The sequence below is a fragment of the Lepidochelys kempii genome, chromosome 7, assembly GCF_965140265.1.
Source record: "Lepidochelys kempii isolate rLepKem1 chromosome 7, rLepKem1.hap2, whole genome shotgun sequence".
Taxonomy (NCBI): Eukaryota; Metazoa; Chordata; order Testudines; family Cheloniidae; genus Lepidochelys; species Lepidochelys kempii.
The window spans coordinates 99076825-99084679 of record NC_133262.1 but is presented as its reverse complement, the minus strand read 5'-3'; the positions used below and the strand labels follow the sequence as shown (position 1 = coordinate 99084679).

General features: G+C 41.9%; 1 long non-coding RNA gene across 1 annotated transcript in view; it reads right to left on the bottom strand.

The window, feature by feature from the left end:
- Positions 1-5736: 5736 nt before the first annotated feature.
- The window catches only part of LOC140914935 (uncharacterized), a 91693-nt gene continuing 89574 nt past the window's right edge, over positions 5737-7855 (bottom strand). The window contains exon 3 of the long non-coding RNA XR_012160038.1: positions 5737-5917. This is a non-coding gene — a long non-coding RNA (uncharacterized lncRNA). The remainder of the gene's footprint in view (positions 5918-7855) is intronic.

Here is a 7855-nt window from a genome sequence, read left to right as displayed (position 1 = left end):
AACATAAGCTGAAATCATGACCAAAAGTAAGTTTTCCAGATAAGTCTGGGGAATGGCCAAACCAGCTCCTCAGAGACCAAGGATAAACTGATGCCTCAGGCACATGCAAACAAATCTGATAGACCATTTAATCTGTTAAGTGTCCATTCTTTTGCAGAAAATGGGCAGGGAAAAAATAATAATAATTTACATCTTAGCAAAGAAACAGCATGTAGTTTCCTTCCACACACACTGCCTTGCTCCCAGCTGGAAATGTTTCTCAAAGGGGGGACAGGACTATTTAAAAAAAAAAAAAAAGCGCACCCGCTCCCTTTCATTCACTGCACCTGAAGAGACAAAGGAAGCAGTCATTAGACTCTCTGGGAGGGGTCCTGACCTGAGAGTTTGGTCAGTAATCTGCTGAAGCTTGTGGTGAGAAAACTTTGCTTTGAACCTAATACAGTTTGATAAATTAGGCACCAGTGAGTGTTTTATCTTCATTTTTGTATCTTTCATTTGTAACCATCTCTGGTTCCTATGCCTCATTACTTTTATTCATCTAAAATCTCTTTGTAGTTAATAAACTTGTTTTACTGTTTTATCTACTCAAGTGTGTTTAAGGTGAAGTGTCTGGGTAACAAGTTGTGCGCATATTATTTCCTTAAGGAATAAAGGGACTCAATTTGTACTGTACAGCAGAGGGCTGGGCAGTATCGGACATACATTTCTGGGGGGAAAATCTGAGACTGGGAATGTGCTGGGGTCACCCTGTAGAAATCTTTAAGGCTGGTAGAAGCCAAGATGTGGCTGGCTGCAGCACACACAGATGTAGTTGGAAGGGACTTAAATGCTGGAGGTTGTTTGTGAGTAGTCCAGGTTGGAGGCTACAGCAGCAAGGGCATCCTAGGTTACAGCACAGGAGTCACACAGCTACTCATTGGTCTGGATTGTAACCTGGTGTGTCAAAATCTGGTGCACAGATCTGATTTTGTATAGTGCAGTCCTAAACATCCATGTCTAAGGTGCCCTCCTGTGGCAAACCATGGCACACCATGCACAATTGCCTCAGTTTCCCCTTTATAAGGGCCATACAAAGGAACATTAGTCTCTTGCAGCAGCAACTTCAAACCCTTTATATAAAGTGCCGTGGTCTGCAAATTGCTTGTAGCAAAGATGGGTCCTCTTAAAACCGTTAAGTAAAACAAGGTTACAATAAGCAGCTCTTCCATGTCATTCAGAGGTCACCATTCCCAGATCACCCACTCCAGCTCCAGTAACCACTGTAGCAGTTCCATTAGCCTCCATTCCCAGGTCCTGCTCCCTGAGAGTTCTACAACCTGTTTTGCTAACCCCAGTCAGGACTTCCAGGAGAGGGCTCCCTACAGTGTTTCACTCCCCCAGGAGTATTATTTTGGGGACATTCTGTGGCCTTTTTTATACAAACTAGATGATCGCAGTGGTCCCTTCTGACCTTGGAATCTATAAATCTAGGAGGGCTCCCTGTAGCTTTATACTCGCCAGGCCTCCTTGTCTGCGAGTCTGACCCCTGTTCCTCAGGACCTCCCTCCAGAGTCAACCCCTTGCTTCTGGGTATGGCTTACAGTGCCCACATTGGTTCTTCCCTTCATTCCTAGGGGCCATGCATAAGCCTTCCTACAACGTGGCAGGGTGCCCTAGCTCTAGCCCAAGCCCATGCTCCCAACTGTTTTCCACAGAACTCATTACCAGCAGCTCAGTTACTGCTCTCCTGCAGCTCCTCCTCTCAAGCAACTCTCTGCTTCTTCTACCACTCCTCTGTTCTCAAGCAGCTGTCACTTGCCTCCTTCCTGAGTCTTTCAGGTAGTGCTCACCTGCTCCCTTTTCCTCACAGTGCTCTCTGAGGCCTAATTTGGGTCAACTGACCACTCATGGATTCACTGGCCTCTTCTCTCTTAAAAAGACCAGTATCTCCCTATGATAATCCATCATCCTACCATTTGTGCTACCACAGCATCCATTTTTCGGCTTTGTCTCCCCCCAAAAGTGATTCTCCAAAAGTATTGCAAACCTAAATTGCAGCTAATGTGTGACTGATATCCATGCCATCTGTGAGGTAAATTACTAAAATAAATTCCCTGACAAGAGTGTCCAGACTTCCGACAGTCCCTAATTAAGCAATCTCTCTTGCTAAATCCACAGAGATAGTCATCCAATAAGCCAAGCAGTAACAAAACACCTGTTCTACACATTCAAGTTCTTAGGCAAGTTCCAAAAACAATAGGCTGCATTATGGCATGGCTGTAACAACTCCAGCGTTAAGGTTGAAGCTGGCTTCCCTTTATAAATCCTGTTTTTAAACTCTTCCCCTGCAACTTCTGCACATACAAACCCATCTTTTGGAAATTTCACATGCTGCATTTCAGCTGAGGCTGGAGTCTTCCTGAGAGGGGTTTTGTTTGTTTATTTTAGTTTTGTTTAAAAAAAAAAATTGTTTCAAAGTCAGTGTTTAGAAAATATTCCTGCCTGGTATTTTGGTATATTTTCCTAACATTTCAGATTTCTTTTTGTTCATTGTACCTCCAAAAGGACGCAATCTACCAACTCATAACATATTTTATTGGCCTTACTGATGTTAAATACCTTTAATAGTTAAGCTGAAGGAATGAGGGGAGAAGGGATTTTTTTAAATATTAAGAGTGGTTTAAAAAGGCATACAGCTATATAGATCAGTATCATTCTCTCTCTCACACACACACTTGTTAAAGACAATGAAGGTGGCTCAAGTATGTTCTCTCAACACCAGCAAGGAAATCCTGACATTGCCAGTCTCCAACCATTATCCCACTGCCATCATTCCTCTCCACTATATGGATGTGCCAATTCTCTAACATGATCAACTTAATGTTAATAATACTGACACCCTCAGTGTTATTACACGGGCCAGATCCTGTGAAGGGATGAGTTCCTGGACCTCCCACTGAGTGAAATTAAGGTAGAACATGCATATCTGAGCTCCATATATGCTTGTAAGAAACTAAATTTGTTTGAATATCACCTGTGTTAACACAGAGATAAAATTTAAAGCTAATTACAGTTAAAATCCTTTCCCAGTGTTAATGACTTCAGAAGAGATCTATGAAGAAATTCAATGGAGTGGTAAGTTTAAGAACAGTCTTTATTTGCATTTCACAGAACAAACTCAAGATAACCATAATTCTTTCACTTCATCCTTGCCCCTCTCAAAGCCTTGCCATTAATCAGAGATTTTCTCTTCACTGCTACAAAAAGCTGCATTACCATCGGATAGCTAGTGCTTATCAGCTCTTCCTCTATAAAATCTCAGTGGAGACAAGGTACTGTAATTTTAAATAGTGTTTCATTGGACCCGATTCATGATTTTTAAATGTTTTGGAGTTGACAACTTAAATTTCTATGCAAGCAGATATCAAGAAACATGAGCTCTAGCCCTGGCTCTGACATGACTTTCCTAAGGAAACAGAATTAATGTCATTTAGCCTCAGTGCTGCAGGTACCCCATCTGCAGAATGAGAATACTTACTCACAGGAGTGCTGAGAGATTTCATTATCCAGCTGCTATTTGTAAAATGCTTCAGAAAGGAAAGGAGGGCGGGGGGAGGGGAAATGGAAGCAGTATCAATAAGAAACCAGCAGCCAGGCCATTAATCCTGTTGTGGGATCTCAAAGCTGTGCTTGAGGGGTATAAAAAGGGTGCACATCTCACAAATCTTGTGAGACAGCCTTGGAATGTTGCTTGCTTGTGGTGGCAGCTGAAGCAGGACCTGCAGGCTGTGTCACTGGGGCTGTCAAGGTTCCTCCCCCACTCTGAACTCTAGGGTACAGATGTGGGGACCTGCATGAAAACCTCCTAAGCTTACTTTTACCAGCTTAGGTTAAAACTTTGCCAAGGTACAAATTAATTTTATCCTTTGTCCTTGGAATATCCACTGCCACCACCAAACTCTAACTGGGTTTACTGGGAAACATAGCTTGGACACGTCTTTCCCCCCCAAAATCCTCCCAACCCTTGCACCCTACTTCCTGGGAAAGGTTTGGTAAAAATCCTCACCAATTTGCATAGGTGACCACAGACCCAAACCCTTGGATCTGAGGACAATGAAAAAGCATTCAGCTTTCTTACAAGACGACTTTTAATAGAAATAGAAGTAAAGGAATCACCCCTCTAAAATCAGGATGGTAGATACCTTACAGGGTAATTAGATTCAAAACATAGAGAATCCCTCTAGGCAAAACCTTAAGTTACAAAAAAGACACACAGACAGAAATAGTCATTCTATTCAGCACAATTCTTTTCTCAGCCATTTAAAGAAATCATAATCTAACGCATACCTAGCTAGATTACTTACTAAAAGTTCTAAGACTCCATTCCTGGTCTATCCCCGGCAAAGCAGCATACCAACAGACACACAGACCCTTTGTTTCTCTCCCTCCTCCCAGCTTTTGAAAGTACCTTGTCTCCTCATTGGTCATTTTGGTCAGGTGCCAGCGAGGTTACCTTTAGCTTCTTAACCCTTTACAGGTGAGAGGATTTTTCCTCTGGCCAGGAGGGATTTTAAAGGGGTTTACCCTTCCCTTTATATTTAAGGAGCTAATGTGACAGAGTGGCTGCAATCGACCTGCAAGGCTTGGAAGGTTTTGTGGCTCAATGAAAAAACATCTCTGTAGCTTTAAAGGCTCTCCAACAGATGAGAGGTTTGAGCTGAAAATCTGCCCTCCCTCACACTTTTGTAGCGGAACGGAGGTAGAACCAACGTACGTTGGGAGTAGACAAGAGAAAGTAGATAGGACAGAATTGAAACTGTGTTAAATGCTCTTTGGAAAAGTTGTCAAAGGTAGTGTCCTGTGCCATCACAACAAAGATGGCCACTTCCTTTATTTACCAGGAAGCGTACACTGTTAAGAGACAGCCATTTTAAATTATACTTGAATGAACATAGAAGTAACAGTTCTTGTGATAACATTGTCTAACTGTATTGAACTCTTAGCTATATGTAGATGATAGGTGCCCTCAAAACACCTAAAATACAGTAGATTAGATATGGATCTATGGATTTTCTAATTCCTGCAGAACTGATGCTAGTTTGCATAAAAGCCAAATCCCTAGATGTAGGGGAGTCACAAAATTAAGGTCTGGGTTAGGATCCAGAAAATCATGTTTTACCACTTTGTAAAGAGATTTGAGGACTATGGACAGAAAAACCACTGTACAATTGCTAATATTGTATTATTATTATGACTACAATACTATCTTCCTCTCCCAAGTGTTGGAAGCATTCAAACGGGGACTTGGTTCTGGCTTATCTCTCCTACAAACCAAAACATACGCAGGTACCTTACTGAGAGATTGAAACAATTGTTTCAGAGTAGCAGCTGCATTAATCTGTATCCACAAAAAGAAAAGGAGTACTTGTGGCACCTTAGAGACTAACAAATTTATTTGAGCATAAGCTTTCGTGAGCTACAGCTCACTTCTTCGGATTTTCCACTGAATGCATCCAATGAAGTGAGCTGTAGCTCACGAAAGCTTATGCTCAAATAAATTTGTTAGTCTCTAAGGTGCCACAAGTCCTCCTTTTCTTTAAACAAGTGTGTAATGGACAAGACGAGGTGGGAAAACCCCTGCAGCGTTTGGGACTTAATATGAAATGTTTAATACAAGAAAGTTCATATTTCTGTGTTCATGTTCTAAGTATAAACCATATATTGTGCAGGAGTTGATAAAACCAGAACAGCAGTAGATAGAAATAAGTCTATTTAGCAATAAAAATTAAATTTTCATATGTTTGAAACACCTAATTTTACAGACAGTGTCACACTACAATGAGACCTACTTGTCTTCCATTTTCAGATCCTCTGTTTCATGTGCAGTCTGTTCATCTTCAAGAAAGAGACTATTTGACCTCTGTGGCTGCTGTTCATTCTGCAGGGAAAATGTAGAGATACAGAATTTCATCATCAGATGACTTTAAATAAAGGATGCTATACATAGAATAAAGAGTGAGGGTTAAATCCAGACTCTGATAATGTATGAGGAAGTTAATCTCTTATTGCAGGTTGCTGACAGGCTCTAGGTTATCATGTCTGTAAAACACATTATATATGATTTCACCAAGGTATAAAACTACCAATGGCCTCTAAAAAAAAGGACACACTAGTAATAAGAGGGATACTGAATCTTTTCTGGTCTTTTCCTGTATCTCTTTCCTCTTGCTGGAGTATTAGCCAGAAATTACTTATTACTTTCCCATACACTCATCTTCATTCGGTTCATCAGGTTCACTTATCAGATCTCTCTACCCACACTTGAGCTGAGTCTGCCTTTACTGTAAAGAAGAGAAAAGCAAGTTAAGGGTTAGAAACTATTTTAGTAGTAACAGCAAAAGTAGTGTGTCTGGAGACAAGAACAGGGAAAACTTAAGAGTCAGGACTCCTGGGTTCTATTTATGCCATAACTGGCAAGCTTGCCTTTCACCAAAAGAAGATCGTCCAATAAAAGATATTACTTCACCCACTTTGTCTCTCTAATATCCTGGGACCAACTTGCATTCAATACTACTACAATATACTGTGATACTAAGCAACTCATATAATCACTGCTATTTAGTTCCCCCCCCCCCATCTATAAAATGGGAATCTTCTACTCTTCCCGGCCTCACAGGTGTGCTGCAATCTCTATTAATGTTTGTATATGCTCAGAGATCCTTGGAGATGCCACGTAAACAGGGGAATCTCAAGTCTGAGTTATTTTACCTCCATATTTGACACTGGTACAACCACTACTGGAATACTGTGTCCAGGTCAGATGTCCACAATTCAAGAGGGATGTTGATAAATTGGAGAGGATTCAGAGAAAAGACCCACAAATGAATAAAGCATTAGAAAACATGTTTTACAGGGATAGACTCAAAGAGCTCACTCTATGTAGATTAACAAAGAGAAGGTTAAGTGGTGACTTGATTACAGTCTATAAATATCTACATGGAGAACAAATATTTAGCAATGGGCTCCTCAACCTAGCACAGAAAGGTACAACACAATCCAATGGCTGGAAGTTGAAGCTAAACAAAATCAGACTGGAAACCACCATAATTTAAAAACAAAAACAAGAACAGTAACAGTAAGTAACCACTGGAACAATTTATCAAGGGTCATGGTGGATTCTCCATCACTGACCATTTTTAAATCAAGATTGAATGGTCTAGAAGCTCAGCACTAGGAATTATTTATGGGAAGTTCTATGGCCTGTTCTATATAGGAGGTCAGAGTAGATGATTACAATGGTCCCTTCGGGGCTTGAAATCTATGAAGGTGTGTGAGAATGCTGGCAAAAGCACTATTGAGTTCCTGGGGGGAACTAACAGCTCCTCTCCCAGCATAAGCTGAGAAGCCACTGAGCTCAGGGCTCTGATGAGATCAGGGGACGACTACTGAAAAACAGGGACAGGAGTGAGGTCATAGGGTCAAAGTCAAGGGGTCCAGAGTGGGACACCAAGCAGAGAACCCTGGACAGTACTCCTCCAAAGGCATCCAGGGAGCCAGTGGACGCAGCTCAGAGGAACTCTGCCTGGATACATGACCTGAGGGAGGAGCAGAAATAGGCCCCACAGCCGCAGAGCGCCTCCCCATCCAGCATCTTCTTCCTGGTATGATGGATGGCTGCCTTGGCCAACACCACAGGGAGGTTGATGAAAGTCTTCTGACTTCATGGGGCCATGGATGGGGTGAGTGTACATCAGGAGGTGCAAGGAAAAGTGCAGCTGGAACCGAAAGAGAAAGTTCTGGAGGAGCCGGAAGAGGGGCTCGATGCAAATGTGCACCAGGGTCTCCCTCATGCAGCAAGAGGTCAGGAATGGGGTGA